A 17,509-nucleotide genomic window follows, 5' to 3' on the forward strand; every position below is an offset into this window, starting at 1 on the left:
ATTAAAAATATTTTTAAAAGACTAAAATGTGTCCCCGTGGAAGTGATTCACTGATAGACACCGGAAGCTGTTTGCTGCCATGTCCTGGGGGAGGCGGCAGGACAAGGAAGGTCACCTTGGTGTGACTGCTGATGAACATTCTCCTTTCAAAGCGTTGGTGTGTGTCCGTTCCTGGTACATTGAACTTGGAAATCGCCGCGCACACACCTCTGAACAAAACAATTGTGGTGGATACAGGGCTCGGAGGGGGTTCGCGGCCTTATTAACACCACTCCAAAATAAACCATCCATAATTACCCCAAAGGCCTGAAAAAATCGTTTCTTCCAAAGCTTGCATTGCGCTAAAACAGACAAATTAGATGGTAAATGGTCACTTTTTTTGGCAGACTTTCAGAAAACCTCAGAGGAGCACTCCTGGCCAGCTGAGACTCCGGTGAATAAGTGACCGCAGTCACTGGAGAAGCCGTCACCTTTAAAGAAGGGGACCGCCCCAGCAGCCTTCCATCAAACAAGGGGACCGCCCCATCAGCCTACCATCAAACAAGGGGAATGCCCCAGCAGCCTTCCATCAAACAAGAGACCGCCCCAGCAGCCTTCCATCAAACAAGGGGACCTTTCCAGCAGCCTTCCATCAAACAATAGGACCTTCCCAGCAGCCTTCCATCAAACAAGGGGACCGCCCCAGAAGCCTACCATCAAACAAGGGGAATACCCCAGTAGCCTTCCGTCAAACAAGGGGACCTCCCCAGCAACCTTCCATTAAACAAGGGGACCTCCCCAGCAGCCTTCCATCAAACAATAGGATCTTCCCAGCAGCCTTCCATCAAACAAGGGGACCGCCCCAGCAGCCTTCCATTAAACAAGGGGACCGCCCCAGAAGCCTACCATCAAACAAGGGGAATACCCCAGCAGCCCTCCATCAAACAAGGGGACTTCCCCAGCAGCCTTCCATCAAACAAGGGGACCTCCCCAGCAACCTTCCATCAAACAAGGGTTACCTCCCAGCAGACTTCCATCAAACAAGGGGATCGCCCCAGCAGCCTTCCATCAAACAAGGGGACCTTCCCAGCAGCCTTCCATCAAACAAGGGGACCGCCCCAGCAGCCTTCCATTAAATAATAGGACCTTCCCAGCAGCCTTCCATCAAACAAGGGGACCGCCCCAGCAGCCTTCCATCAAACAAGGGGACCGCCCCAGAAACCTACCATCAAACAAGGGGAATACCCCAGCAGCCTTCCATCAAACAAGGGGAACTCCCCAGCAGCCTTCCATCAAACAAGGGGACCGCCCCAGAAGCCTACCATCAAACAAGGGAACAGCCCCAGCAGCCTTCCATCAAACAAGGGGACCGCCCCAGAAGCCTACCATCAAACAAGGGGAATACCCCAGCAGCCTTCCATCAAACAAGGGGACCTCCCCAGCAGCCTTCCATCAAACAAGGGGACCGCCCCAGAAGCCTACCATCAAACAAGGGGACCTCCCCATCAGCCTTCCATCAAACAATGGTTACCTCCCAGCAGCCTTCCATTAAACAATAGGACTTTCCCAGCAGCCTTGAATCAAACAAGGGGAGCGCTCCAGCAGCCTTTCTATTAAACAAGGGGACCTCCCCAGCAGCCTTCAATCAAAAAAGGGGAATGCCCCAGCAGCCTTCCATCAAACAAGGGGAATGCCCCAGTAGCCTTCCATCAAACAAGGGTTACCTCCCAGCAGCCTTGCACCAAACAAGGAGACCGCCCAGCAGCCTTTCTATTAAACAAGAGGACCACCCCAGCAGCCTTCTATTACACAAGGGGACCTTCCCAGCAGCCTTGAATCAAACAAGGGGAATGCCCCAGTAGCCTTCTATCAAACAAGGGTTACCTCCCAGCAGCCTTGCATCAAACAAGGAGACCGCCCCAGCAACCTTTCTATTAAACAAGGGGACCTCCCCAGCAGCCTTCCCCTACTCATAGGAGCCTCCCCAGCAGTCTTCCATCATACATGGGGACCTCTTCAACAGCCTTTCTATCAAACAAGCGGACCTCCCCAGTAGCCTTCCATCAAATAAGGGGACCTTCCCAGCAGCCTTCCATCAAAATTGAGGACCTTCCCAGCATCCTTGATTCAAACAAGGAGACCTCCTCAGCAGCCTTTCTATCAAACAAGGGGACCTCCCCAGCAGCCTTTCTATCCAACAAGTGGACCTCCCCAGCAGCTTTCCATCAAACAAGGGGATCACCGCAGCAGCCTTTTATCAAACAAGGGTTACCCCTCCAGCAGCCGTGCATCAAACAAGGGGCCCTCCCCAGCAGCCTTTCCATCAAACAAGGGGACGTCCCCAGCAGCCTTGCATCAAACAAGGGGCCCTCCCCAGCAGTCTTGCATCAAACAAGGAGACCTCCCCAGCAGCCTTTCCATCAAACAAGGGGACCTCCCCAGCAGCCTTCCATCAAACAAGGGGACCTCCCCAGCAGCAGGTCCCCAGCAGCCTTCCATCAAACAAGTGGACCTCCCCAGCAGCTTTCCATCAAACAAGGGGATCACCGCAGCAGCCTTTTATCAAACAAGGGTTACCTCTCCAGCAGCCGTGCATCAAACAAGGGGCCCTCCCCAGCAGTCTTGCATCAAACATGGGGACCTCACCAGCAGTCTTTCATTAAATATGGGTTACCTCCCCAGCAGCCTTGCATCAAACAAGGGGACCTCCCCGGCAGCCTTCCATCAAACAAGGGGACCTCCCCAGCAGCCTTTCATCAAACAAGGGGACTTCACCAGCAGCTTTGCTATCAAATAAGGGGACCTCCCCAGCAGCCTTCATCAAACAAGGGGACTTCACCAGCAGCTTTGCTATCAAACAATGGAACCTCCCCAGCAGCCTTTAATCAAACAAGGGGACTTCCATTACACATAGGGGCCTCCCCAATAGTCTTCCATCATACATCGGGACCTCCACAGCAACTTTCCATCAAACAAGGGGACCTCCCCAGCAGCAATCCTGCTCAATTCTTGTATGCTAGTTTTTGGTGGGTGTCCTGCGTGTGCTACACTCTTAATCGGGCCCTGATGGAATGTCTTTTACATGCATGTCTTCGAATGTGGAGGTGCTTAACATTGGGATATATATATCCCATGCCTATTAAAAACCCCACAATCCCCCTCCTTCCTTAGGGCTTCCCCACTGCTCTTCAGGCCACTGGACAACCGGCTGATCTCAGATGCTCAAAAGACCTCCCTCCTATTCAACGAAGGACTAAAAATTGACCTTTGTAATCCATCTGGACTTGTCTCCATAGCCTATGATAGTTGCCTCTTGATTCCTCAGTTGTCTTTTTTGTTCTCCCTTCCTACTCTTTCTTCTCCTTTCTGAATTAAACTCTTCGCCCATCTCATCTTATCTTTCCACCCTTCCTCCTCATAAACTTCTCTTGTTTCTCTTGTGGTTCTCCCCTTCCTGCCATACCATCTCTTGTAGTCTCTGTCTCTTCCTCTCCCTTTGCTCACCTGTTCATTCGCCTGATAACAACCCCTCCTTTCTTGTTTCTCTCTGCACTCTTCCTTCCTTCTCGTGTTACCTCAGTTGTTTCCTGTTCCTCGCTCTATCTTCAGTATGTTAAAGCCATTTCTTTCTCACGTGTCCTCCAGTCTGTTTCTCACCTTACTCCTCCCTGGAGCCCCTCTCTGTCAGCCATCAGATTCTTGGCTCTCTTGTCTTCCCCTATCAGGAAGCTCGCCACCTCACTCCTTACCTTTCCATCCTCATCTCCTTATCACACTGGGATCTCTATTCTGTCACTGTCTGTGTTTTCTGCAGGGAATCATGTTGAGTTGTTGATGTTTTTAAGTTCATTTACTCACAACAGGCACATGCTAGTCTGCTGGAAAGCATTCCACGTTTCTCTGATGTACAATACACTAACACCTGCCTCCCGCTGCCCTCTGTAAAATTGTTGAATAAATAAATCTAATAATTAATAAGGAGATTGAAGGGAAGAGACCTGGAAATGACCTGAAAGAAAGGAGTACAGACTTTATAAATGCATTTGTTGAAAATTCTCTTTATTATTTTATTTTGCAAAGTAGCAAATTACAAAGCGCACATAGCCATTTGCCTACATCCCATCTCGGGCCGGCGTTATTCCAAAGTATCATGTTAGTTAATCATGCCCAAAACGAGAAAACCAAGTATCACAAAAAGCATATATCCAGCTAGAGACGAAATCTCTCAGGCAAGATGTCACTGTTGGTAGATGTGCTTTGCTCTGTGCATGCGTGAACAGATCAGTACATTTTTAACATTTTCTCCCTCCCCATCCCCCTCCCCAAAACCTCCGTCCCGCCCCAACAACTCCCCAGTTGCTGCTCCTTGCGTGTGGTAGTGTGTAAACTATTGGTGCGATGTGGCCTGTACTGCGTGACTCGTCCGATAGCTCCAGGGAACACCTCCTATATCCTCACTCCCAGGCATGCTGTGACCCCTCAGGTTCGTGTCGCGCGGCTGTGTAGTCGCTACCCTGGCTGTCTCCTCCAGCATTCAAGTCCGGGATGCGCCCCTGTTCCTCCCCCTCCCCTGCTGTGAGGTCGTCATTGACTTCCCTAGATGTTAAGTAGGTCTGGTATAGTCCCCAGAAGTTCTTGGGTCGACTTCGGGGTGGGAGCAGCTCACTGTAGAGCTCCGCTTGTGTATTACAGAACAGCATGTCGTTGGACCACCGTTTCAGCGTCGGTAGCGGGCCTCTCATCCAACACATCGCCACAACTCGTTTGGCGAGTAGCATGCCCATGCTTACCATTTTTCTCACAGGCACAGGAACCTTTCTCGCAAAGCCTAGCAGGGCGAGGGCCGGGTCCATAGCCAATTCCATTTCCACAATAATTCTCATTTCAGCGAACACCTTGCACCAGAATCTCTGCACCCCCAGGCACGTCCACGCCAAATGCAAGAAATCCGCAACCGGGGCCTGGCATCTCTCACAGCGCGGCGTGTCGCGGAGACCGTACCTGTGTAGCCTCTCCGGCGTGTGATACACCCGCTGCAAATATTTAAAATGGACCAAGCAGTGTCGTCCGTTCAGCGAGATCCGTCTGGAGGCCGCACAGCAGTATGCCCACATACTGTCGTCTATCTGGGCATTCAGGTTGGTCTGCCAGGCCAAACGCACCCTCGTGTATTGTAGCGCCGTATGTTAGTGTCCTATCTTATAGAGCTTAGATATTAGCTTTTGCGGTGTCTCGGTGGCTATAACATATACTAGTTCTGGTATCCCGGGGGGTTCCTCCATGTCGGGGCCTAGCAATTCAAGAAGTGCACTCCGTACCCTATGATACTGGAAGCGCTGAAGTAACGAGGGCCGCTCCCTCCCTCGAGTCAGCTGGTCCCATGTCTTGACCTTCCCGTGTTCGAACAGGTCTCCCAGAGTGTGGGCGCCTAGGTCGCGGAGGGCCCTGCAGACTCCTGGTTCCGCCAAAGTGGGGAGCCATAGCGCCCAATGCACCGGCATATTCGGTGCGTACATCAGCTCTTTGTCTTGCATCTGTAGTATGGAGTGCCAGGCATGGTTAGTAGACAGGAGGGAGTCCAAGGTTCCCACTCTACGGTCCCTAGGACCACAGATTGTCGCTGGGAGTGGGGTCGGATCCGCAAACAGCCTCTCCAGTATCACGTGCGGGACGTCCTGATTACCATGTATCCAAGTGTGTAGGTGGGAGGCCTGCGCGATTCTATAATAGCGCTCCATATCGGGCGCAGCCAGACCCCTTTGCTCATATGGTAGCTTAAGGACCTTCCACTGCACTCTAGGTTGCTTTCCGGCCCAGGCCAGTCGTATGAGAAGTTTTTCAACAGTGGTGAAGAAGGCTCTAGAGAGGACAATCGGAATGTTATTAAAGAGAAACAGAAACCTCGGAAGGACTACCATTTTCATCATGGCAATGCGTCCCATCAATGACAATGGCAGCTTAATCCAGAGTTCAACATCGTCTGCCAGTTTGTTATAGGCAACTCCGTAGTTTTCTCTGAGCATAATTTCGGGGTCCGTGTGGAGCATTATGCCCAGATAATGAATCGGTTCTGTGGACCATTGGAGTGGGTATTCCATCTCGAAAGGTTCAGTGACGGGGGTCAGGGGGAACGCCACTGATTTAGGCCAGTTGACTTTCAACCCCGAGAGTGCTCCGAAACGGATAACTTCCCTCAAAACCGAGGAGAGATTATTTACCGGGTCTCTGATATACAGTAAGGTGTCGTCTGCGTACGTGGATATTCCAATCTTGTAGGTGGGGTAATTGATAGCTTCATAAGAGTGGTACTCTCGAATCGCGCAGGCCAAATGTTCCGCCACCAGAGCGTAAAGCGAAAGGGGGCATCCCTGTCTCGTGCCTCTGCTGATGACAAACGGGTCCGAGACCGTATCGCCCAGTCGGACTCGCGCAGTGGGTTTATAATAGAGCGCGCCCAAGAGTTGGAGGAAGAGGTCTCCCAGGCCCAACTTCTTAAGGACTCTGCGCATGAACGGCCACTCTATGGAGTCGAACGCCTTCTCCATGTCCAAGAAGACTGCGATGGCTTTGGCGTCCTGCCTGGTGTGCTGTATGGTTCCCATCACAGTGCGTATGTTGTATGTGAGATTACGTGCCGGTATAAAACCTGCCTGTTCTGGGGCCACCAACTCAGGGGCCACAAGTGCCAGCCTGGCCGCCAGCACCTTAGCGTAGAGCTTGGCGTCCACGTTGAGAAGGGACAGCGGGCGGTATGAGCCTGGAAGGTCATGCGGTTTGCCCGGTTTCAATATACTTACAATTATTGCCTCTCTCATAGAGGGCGGCATGACGCCTTCCTCGCAAATTTCGTAAAAGAGGGTCGAGAGGTACGGCAATAGCTTATCTTTGTACGCCTTGTAGAAGGTCACAGTTAAACCGTCCGCCCCGGGGGCACTCTCGGACCTCATGCTATCCAGCGCGTCTGAGATCTCCTCCCGCAGTATGGGGGACATCAAGAAGTCCCTCTGCCAGTTCTCGAGGAACAGCATTTTGATATAGCTTAGGTAGTTGTCAATTTGATCCTCTACCCCGGAAATCTTGTTAGTGTAGAGCTCCGCGTAGAAGTCCTTGAATTCAGTGAGAATGTCCTCCTCCGCTGTTAGCAAAGCCCCCCTAGCCGATTGCAGTTCTGTGACTACCTGCCTTCTCCTGGCGCCTTTCATTATCCTGGCAAGGAGTGAGCCAGGTCGTTCCCCTTCACCATATGTGCGCGCCGTCGCATACTTGCCTAGGTGACGGACCTCCCTGTCTGCCTCCTCGTGGAACTCTTTCAGGAGCTCCTGCAGGGTCCCATCTTCTGTGGGGGTCGAGCCCGCTAGATGGTGCCTTTCCCGCTCCGCTATTTGCCCCTCAAGGTGTGTCAGTCTGTGTCTGATGGCCTTCAGGATGCTGGAATGTTTAGCCATGGCCACCCCCCTGATGTAGACCTTAAAGGTCTCCAACACCGTCCCGAAGCTGTCCACTGACCCAACATTAGTAGCAAAGAACATATCTATTTCCTCTCCTAGTTCGGCCCTAAATGTCTCATCCAGTAGTGAATATGGTGGGAAGCGCCACGTGAATGGGGGTATCCTGTGCCTGGGGGTGTTAAGTGCCAACAATATAGGGGAGTGGTCCGACAGTGTGCGGGGGAGCACCCTACAGCCCTTTACAGTTGCCAGGAGTGGGAGTGTGGACAACCAATAGTCTATTCTGGTGTGAATATTGTGATACGCCGAGTAGTGTGTATACCCCCCCTATCCCCGGTGCCTCTCCCTCCAAACATCCACAAGCCCCAGTCTCACCATTTCAGCTTGCATTTGCTGCGCCGCTGCTGCCGGGCGTCTGGGTGGGCCCGCCGATCTATCCAGCTCCGGGCTAAAGACAAAGTTAAAGTCTCCCCCCCACAGTATCCTATCTGAGGACCACTCCGCGCAGTGTCCTGCCACTGCCGCGTAAAAGTCAGGCGAGCCGTAATTCGGGCCGTATACGTTCATGACCAGAAAATTCTGCCCCTTGCCCGTGCATTTGCTTAGCACAAACCTCCCTTCCGGATCAGCTCTTAGTTGTGTGAGGCATAATTTGGATCTAGTGTTGACCCATGTGAGAACACCCCTAGCATGAGTGGTGAAGCCCGCATATGTGGAGTTACCCTGGAGTCCCCTGTGTGCAAGCATCTTACTGGTGTTGGGTAGGTGCGTTTCCTGTAGCAGGGCCAAGTCTATGTGATGTCTTTGGAGGTAGCGCAGTACCTTGCGGAGCTTACGATAATCATTCAGCCCTCTCACGTTCCATGTTAGGGCCTTAAAGGTCTCAGTGTCACTTATTAAATCTCCATGTGGTGGGTCAGTCATTCTCAGTGTGGTAAGGTATCATGTGCGGACCCATTTTGACACTTCGCAACCCAAACAACTGCATACCGTCCCTGGAGCCCAAAAAGGCTCCCGCCTTGGACAGCGACCCTCCATCCGTAGCAACAGTCATTTGGTACACGCAGCAACCGCCAAACACCCCTTTGGAATGTAACACTTCAGAGCACTCTGAAACCCCCCCCCCAAACATACCCCATTCCGGAACTTCCAATTCCCCCCGCCTCCCACAGCCAACCAACCCCAACCTGGTGTGACTGAGTTCCCTGTGTCCCCTCCCCCCTGACACTGTCAAAACCACACAACAATTCCCAGAACCAGGCCCAATCCGAGCCATAATTGCTGACAGCGCTGGGGCAGAGGTAGCCAGACTAGTTCTTTTGCTGTCCCCTCTCCTACCGGGACACCTGTACAATGTCCATTGTCTGTCCCTTCGCCATCGCCCCGCCAGTAGAAATCAGCAGTGACTGTTAAGTAAAGTATTCTACCAACAGTTTAGGGTCCCCACCCCCTCCCCCTGGACCCCCGGAGTCACTTTTCCCCCTCGAGATTAGCGCCTGGACTCTATTTCCAACGTAAGACAGCTACAATAGCTAAAGTGCAACCCCACAGTAGTACAAACTCACAGTGTGCCAATCTCACCCACAGTCCATCGTGCAATAATCCAGCGACTTCATTGGACTGCTCGGTGAGGGCGTCGTCCGCTTCCCCAAGAGGGGGCCGCGGGGTTCACAGGCAGTAGGGTCTCCGTAATGTCCCGGAGATGCCCCCCTCCTCCTCAGTCTTGCTCCTCAAGTTCGTTATTGCCGGTCTTCTCCGCCGTTCGGGTCTCTGGATTTCCTCCTAGACCTTCAGGGATTTTTGTAGTTCTTTAGGGTCGGTGAAAAAATGCGAGTGTCCCTGCCTGTTGATACGTAGCTTCGTTGGGTATAGCATGGCGTAGTCCAGGCCAAGTTCCCTGAGTTGCTGTTTGTACGGGACAAATCTTCGTCTCTCCTCCTGCACTTTCGACATGAAATCAGGGTACAGCGATATGTCCATTCCCTCAAACTGTAGTTTCCCTTTCTCACGGGCTGCTCGGAGGGCTGCGTCTCTGTCCCTGTAATTTAGTAATTTCGCAATGATCGGCCTGGGGTTGGCGCCTGGAGGAGGCCGTGGTCCGAGAGTGCGATGGGCACGTTCAACTATGAACATTGGCAAAAAGGTGTCTTCACCCAGGAGCGTTTTCAGGAGCTTTTCGACGAATAGTTCCATTTTACCTGTTTGGGTCGTCTCTGCCACTCCCGTAAAGCGAATGTTGGAGCGCCGAGAACGCGCTTCCAAGTCCTCCGATTTCTCTTGGATGACCTGCAACAGTTGTCCGAATTGCTTACGGCCGGCGGCCCACTCCGTTTGCGCTTCCTCTGCCTCAGTCAATCGGCGCTCCGCCATGTCCAGCCGTTCCGCATGCTTGCCTATCCTTTCAGTCATACGGTCCATCCCGTAGGACAGCGCATCGAGGCACCCAGGCCCTTTTCCATAGTCGTAAGCATCCCTTTTATCTCCGCACATAGCGAGGCGCCTGGGTCACCAGCGGTGCCTGGAGATTGGGTAACTTGCTGATCCGGCTCCTTTTGACGCCGTTGGTCGAACGACAATTTCGTTTGCGTTCTATCTCCCTTGCCCATAGTTGTTTCTGGGGGGACTGGGTTCTCGTAGTCTGCGTCAGTTCCAAAGACAAATCGCTGCTCGCCGCTACCGCCGGTGCCCGGGGGGAGGGTAGCGCCCCACGTGGATGCAGGCACTTCTGGATCCCAGTGCCCCTTGCGAGCTTCCCCGTTGTTGGCGGGCACTTTCAGGGGTTCAGTGGCTCAGGCGCGATATTATGAGGGCCCCGCCCAGTCACTGTTCCAAGCGCATGTGTCCCCAGGCCAGGATGGCAGTGGCAGGCCCTTCACCATCCAGCGCGGCCGGGACGGCCTAGGGCGGCGTCGTACACCAATGCGTGGGGGGGGCCTCAACACTCAGACGGCCGCTCACTCCCCAGCCTACGTTCTGCACCCCTGTGCTGTGGCATTCACTGTCGTCCGGGGGCCAGGGGTAAGTGTACACCAGGGGGGCTATGGCGGCAGCTACGCAGTCTCCTACCGGCTCTGCAGTTGGTCCGGCGCCGCCACCGTGGTGCCCGTCGCCCCCAGTGCCCTGTAGTGTACCTCCGGTGTCCAGTCTAGGGGTCCGGGGCTCCGAGAAGTCAAGTCTCCACCAGGCTCCGTCAGCCCCCGAAGTGCGTTGCGCGCCGCGGCCGCACGTTGGGTGATGCAGCGCGGCCTTCTGTTCAGGAAAGGCCGGGGTTTCGGGCCTGGTCCGGCGCCTACAGGAAAGACGGCCAAAATGAGGGTTGTCGGCGTCAGTTCTCGCCCAAAGTCTAACCGGAGGTCAGTCGGGGCTAGGGGCAGCGATTCCCACCGTTCTTGCACAGCTTCCACTGCCAGAGAAGGATATTAGCAGGATAATTGCGGGCGTTGGCGAGGAGCTACGCTCTTACGCGTCCGCCATTGACGCCGGCTAGCTCCGCCCCCACATTTGTTGAAAATTAGTTACATTTAAACTGGTTTAAAACACAAAGGGGCATATTTACAATAAAGTGGTGAAGCGTATTGTTAAGCCAATAAGGCTAACAACACACTCTGTCACTTTAGAAACACGGGGCTGCACCATGTTTACAACAATATGTTGAAGCCCTGCGTTTACCCCTGAACTGGTGCTAAATTCAGCAGCCTAGCGCCAACACAGGCACTGTTGCACGAGTGCAAAGGGGCATGTGCAAAGGGGCAGATTGTTTATGTGTGGGAAGGTCTCCTTTTCTGCACATAAACAATATTGAAATGGTTTAATGCAGCACACATAGAAGTTACAAAATATCATTTTTTTAATGATTGTTTATGTGACGGGAAGGGAGACCTGTAGGAAGCTAGGTTTATGTTGAAGTAACCCCCCCACACTTTCTGCCAGATATCTGACGCACTTTGACTTGAAGTGCCCTAGGTCCCTGCCAATCAGATTGGTTCCTAGGGCCTGTGTTTTTTTCTCCAAAACTGTACCCCATAATTCTAAATGAATCATCATAAACACGGGGCTCTAGATACTTACCTTTGGATTAATTTTTAGAACCTAAAAGCGTCTATGTTGTAACTCCGGCGAGCCATTGTATGACGGAGTTTAAAGGAAATCCTCAATAGGTGAGCTTCACCAACATTATGATAACAATGCCCGGCAATATATATCATGTCTAATAGAAGTTGACTGATATTGTAAATAATTTTGTAGGCGCTTACAGAGAAAGTGCGCCCATTGATCACGAAATCCGGGACCGAGTATCAGAGGAATTTTGAAATGCTCTGCAATATTTAAGAGTGAGGTAAAATTTGAGTTTCACTATAGTTTAAGTATGAAAATGGAAATATTCTAAAAGGTCTCTAATCCTACAAAATGGAGGAACTTGACTGTTATATATACTAAGCCAGTCTTAGAGAATGTCTACTATAATATGTAGCAATATCTCCATACAACGCTGTAGAATGTTATTGTCCTTATAGACAAGATCATCATATACCTTTGTAGGATGCAATGTTCTTAATACATATCTACATGAGGCTAGATGCTCATTTTTTGACCTAATGTTGGGAATCTGAAGGTCAATGTATAACTGGTTGGTTTGAATGTTTTAGTAGGAGTAGTTCAACAGACGATGATGCAATTAGTAGTTAGAGATGATACATCTTATGTTGTACATTTTTTATTTTGCAGATGTACCATATATTGCGGCAATCTATAGTTTTTAATCCTGATGAAGGTGTTGGCTTGTAAATCAAGTTGCCAAAACCGAAACGCGTCGATGCCATCTTGAATTGTGATTCACTAAGTCATTGGACTATACAACTTCTCCATCTTACAGATATTTATACAAAGTTGGAGTGTGATTAACTTAAGTCTGACTACTGTGTCCCATTCTATTTTAATTGGAAACGTTTTTATGTTTTATTCCCACTGTGTTATGATTATTTGTATGTATGTGATAGGATATATGTATAATCACTTTCATTGTGAATTTGATTTTTATTAATGTTACAATAAATTGTGTACATTTTTAATTTCTGACTATCTTTGCATCATCTTCGCTCTTGCTTACATTGAATGAATTGAATTGATTGCTGTTTGGTGAGGCTGAAAGTGTTTCTTCTAGTTTATAAATTGTCCATAGGGGGCACTTTATCTGACATATTGGGGCATATTATCAAGGGGGTTTATATCCGCTTTTTTGGCTTTAAAAGCCAAGAAAGCAGAGATAAAATTATCTCCCTATTACCTAGCTGTCGCTAACAACAGTTAGCGACAGCTAGTAGGAGATAGCGACCATCTTGGGCCCCACTTTGCATGTCAGTGAAATTTATCACTAATGACATGCAAAGTGGGCTTGCCAAGATGTTAGCGACTGGAAACGGTCGCTAACATTGCTATCTCCTATTACCAACTTTTGGAGATATTCGCGCTAAGCGCGATTATCTCCAAAAGCTAACACCTGCCCCTGAGCAGTTCTTAGCCATGTTATCCAAGGGTAGGTGGATAACATGGCTAAGAGCATTAGTTCGGTAATGCAAGAATATCGCTGACTTTTCAGTGATATTCATGCATTTCGGCCGATTTTTATCGCTTAGGAGATAAACCTTGATAATAGCAAGGTTCCTATGCGATAAAAATCGCCGCAGCCCGGCGATAAAAATATTGCCGCTAAGCCAACATAGCAATAATTATCGCTAGTTGTTGGTAATATGCCCCATTGTCTTTTGAAACCCTACCCCTTTGTCTGCTGGGGTCCCTCTCTTTTAGTAGAAACAGGAGCAGGCCCCCTTCCTGTCTCCCCTCCTTTTGGTGGAAAGACAGGCGGGAAAAATTAGCATAGCGCAGACGGTGTGCACACCGCTGCCAACCCCACCCCTTAGGTGGGGGAGGCGAGGTGAACCCCACTCTTCTGTGCCCGCCATCTTGCAGCTGGCAGGCACTCTCCAATCAGGATTAGGGATTGTGCCCTCTCCCCCATGTGGGGTGAGCACACCAAGGGTGTAGTCACCCTAAGGTCAGTAGCCCATTGGCTATGACTTTGAGACCCCATAGATGCCTTTAGATACAATGTTTTGAGGGCCGCCTGGAACCAAGAAGACTGAGTCCTGCGGCTTACGAAGAAGAAGGACGAAAGAAGATGCCCAGCAGAGGGGACTGCAGAGAAGAACTGACTTGGCCTAACCCCTACCGGCCCGTCTACAGTTTCCAGAGATCATGGGCCAAAAGTCGCCTTGCTCAACAGGCAGCGATGTACAGAACCCTGGGAGGACTGACTGTTTTCAACAAAGACTGGCTCTCCTGTGAACAGCAGCTCTGTTCGAAAGAAACTCCCAAGACAGACTCTAAGCCTGCTGAGGACAAAGAAACCCAATGCCTGGAACCACCACTGCACCCAACGGATAAGGCCTGAATCTGGGTGGCCAACTGCTCTCAGTGAGGTCCTTGAGCACTCCAGAGTAGGAGTCCACTGTGGATTGACCCCTCCAGGACTCCCTGATGGCGCCTGCAGCCTCTGTACAGAGACCACCCCAACTGTGAGTGGCCCGGAAAGGTGAAGTCTGATCTCAAAAGATACCCCTGCATCCAGCTGCCCTGCGCCCTGGAGAAGAGAACCTGAGGTGCACCTATGTCCCCGAGCCCTCCAACTTACCTGCCCAACTGTTGGTTCCTCCTGGAATTCTTCCTGACCGAGCCTGCAGCCAAAATCCAAAACCGCCAACTCCCATAAAAAAAAAAAACAGGGCACCCGACGGCAAAACAGCACCCTACACCCGGCCGCCCCTGTGTTGCCATGGGTGCACCTTGTGTGCTAAACTGGATCCCCCTTTGACTTGAGCTTAAGTCCAGGTGCTTTTCTCCCACAACCTTGTGGCCTGCTCATGAGCAGCCACCAACCGGAGACCTCCTAACCCCCATTGGATAACATTGGGCCTCAGCACTCTGCACCCGGTCGCCCTAGTGCCACTGAGGGTGCTTTGAGAGTGCATCCTTGAACCTGGGGGAACCCTGGTTCTAACCCCAGAAACCCAACTCCCACAACCAAGTACTTACCTGTAAACCGATAACTGCATTTCCTCCCATTTTATTGCATTGACTACTTTTCTGTGAAAATTGTTCCAAATGTGGAGTTGGTTTGTAAGGAACTCTAAGAAACTGCATGTTGGAAGATGGAGTCCCCATCCCGCACCACTGTCACCAAGTGTGAGACCCAAGACTCCCCACTCAACGTTAGGCCAAGTTAGGACACCGTTTGAGATAGCACTGCTCTCCCCTTAGTAGCTTTGCACGAGCAGCCAGGCCTATCTCCAAGGCACAAGCCCACAGCAACCCACTGGTGACACCACAAATGGACTCCACACAAGTTTGATTAAACGACTATAAACTTTATATAAAAAGATATACGATCAGACCACACAATACAAAAGCCAACATATAATAAATGATAATATTCGTTCCGGCTGGCTGGTTGGTTCCAATCCCAACCACCACGTTCACATGCTATGCTGGTTGCAATGCTAGAATTACACACATTGCAATGAGCAAACAATAATACATTGCGTAACGATACAATCAAGTGTTGGGCAAAGGATAAATAATACAATGCGTAACTAAACACCCCGTTACCTTGCAATGGGAGGAATAATGCAATGTGTACCTCTACAATCATGTACTCCGCAATGAAGGAATAATGCAAAGCGTCACACCCCAATCACGTACTTTGCAATGAAGAGATAATGCAATGCGACCTGCTATGATCATGTACTTTGCAATTAAGGAATAATGCAAGGCGTGACCACAATCATGTACTTTGCATTGACGAAATAATGCAATGCGGGCCGCTACAATCTTGTACTTGGCAAGGGATAAATAATGCAATGCGTAGCGCTACAATCGTGTACTTCGTTATGCAATAATATTGTCAGGCATCATAAGACAGTCCGGCAGTTCATTAGCAGCAATATTGGCAATGTGCATTACGACAATCAGCCTCTTCGATAACAGTTGCCCCCCACAAGGTTCAACAATGACTTAGAGTACAGCTCTTTACTCTGGCCCCAGTACTGACACTCCTTTCATCAGTAAGGCCCCCACTCTGAGCCGAAGCACAGGCTCACCGTTGGTAGGACTGAGAGGCCAAGAGAGTGTCCCTACGAGCCTGCACCCCACCCAGGTAGTGATCCACGTACCTGGGGCACAACCCCACTCTCCTCTCCTCCATCCGCGAACTGGGCCTTCCGTGTAGAACTTTCTGAATTGTCCTCAGTGGCTCGGCCTGTCAGCTCAGCTCCCCCGGGCCTGCCGGTCCGGGCCGCAACTGTTAGGAAGGTCTCAGGCGGCCGCAGGGCAAACGTACCCCACACCCTTAGATTACTTTACTTCGGGTGCATGTTCACCACTGCACCCACCGGGTCTCCTCTGGCACAAAGCCACACACACGCTGATGGGACTCCACGTCGACTCCGAGTGCACGCTCACCAGGCACTCCTTCCTGCAGTCTCAGTTGTCACCAAGACACGCACACCGCGTTGCAGAGACTCACTTTCTTCCGGTGCACACGATGATCAGCGGATCCCCTCCACAGTCCCAGGTTGTACCAAAGCACGCACACCATTTTACTGAGACTTACTCCAACTACGGTGCCCCAATTTCCAGGCGCTCCTCACCAACGCCTTCGGCCGCACCGCAACACGCTCACTGTGTCCAAGCCTGACTTCAGCTTCGGTGCACTCAATGACCAGGCGCTCTTTACCAGAGCCTCTAGTGCACCCCGACACGTACCCTGCATGCCTGAGACTCATTCCACTTCCGATGCACACGTTGACCAGGTGCTCCTCACCAACGCCTCCTGTGCACTGCGCGTCTGAGACTCATTCCACCGCCGATGCACACGCCGACCAGGCACTCTTCAGTAAAGCCTGCGGTACATCATAACACGCACCGAGCGTGTCCAAGACCCGCTTTAGCCTCCATGCACACGTTGACCACGCGCTCTTCACCAATGCCTCCTGTGCACCAGGACACGCACCCAGCGCGTCTGAGTTTCACTTCTCTTCCGAGTGTCCAAGATCACAGGGCAAAACCTGCGAAGGTTTCAGGCTAGACAGAGCACACGCACCCACTGCATATCTGAGAGTGTTCTCTGGAAACTTTTGTGTTCATGTGTTTCCAAACAGGGAGCCATCTCACCTCAGGCCCTTGGGGTTACAAGACACAGCACAAAGCACAGTCATCATCACGGAGGGGGACCCCGCACACCAAGCACAGTCCTAACAGCCTCTTCCTTGGTTAGAACAGCAAATCGCAGACTAGCCCCAGATCACAAGGCAAGGATTGGTCCTTCCCCAGCAGACTCTCCAGTTGCTCCTTCCTTAGCAGAAGTTCCTCTTGACCACGAAATGAGACCAAGCCTTTTCAGTCTCAATCCATTTCTTTTTCATTCCAACGTTCAGGGGTTTCAGCTCTCTTAGTTAGGCCCCTTAATGTATTTGAAGTTCTTTGTGCTCAGGGGTCCCAGACCTCTTCCTAAATCAGTTCTGGGTGTCTCCCTCCCAATGTCACTTTTCTCCCTTTGATAATTGAGGTCTGGATCCTTAATCACTCAGGAGGAGATGGGGCAATTGGGTTTGTAGCACCAGCCCAGGCCTTTTCACCTTCCGGGCTTCTCCCCCCCTACTCTCCAGATGCAGGGCAGCCTGGTGCCATCTCAACCCCTCCCTGGGTCAAGACCTCTCCCAGATCCTCTAATCTCTCAGATCCAGACAGTCAATCCACATTCAACAAAGACACACAGAAATGCCTAAAGCACAAAACACAGCTACTTTCTAAAATAGTGGTTTCTGAACACACAGTGACAAAACCACTTTCATAGAAAGATGTGTTATGACACTGTGAGATTATACATACCAAACTTCACTTCTCCATTTTAAACTTATAGGAAACTAGGCTAACAAAAACAACACCCAGCCTACCCCATTCTGTCCTATGGGCAGGATGGTCTTTCAGCAGTGAAAAACAAAATGGACTGTTTTGCACTGTCAGGACAC

The sequence above is a fragment of the Lissotriton vulgaris genome, chromosome 8, assembly GCF_964263255.1.
Source record: "Lissotriton vulgaris chromosome 8, aLisVul1.2, whole genome shotgun sequence".
Taxonomy (NCBI): Eukaryota; Metazoa; Chordata; class Amphibia; order Caudata; family Salamandridae; genus Lissotriton; species Lissotriton vulgaris.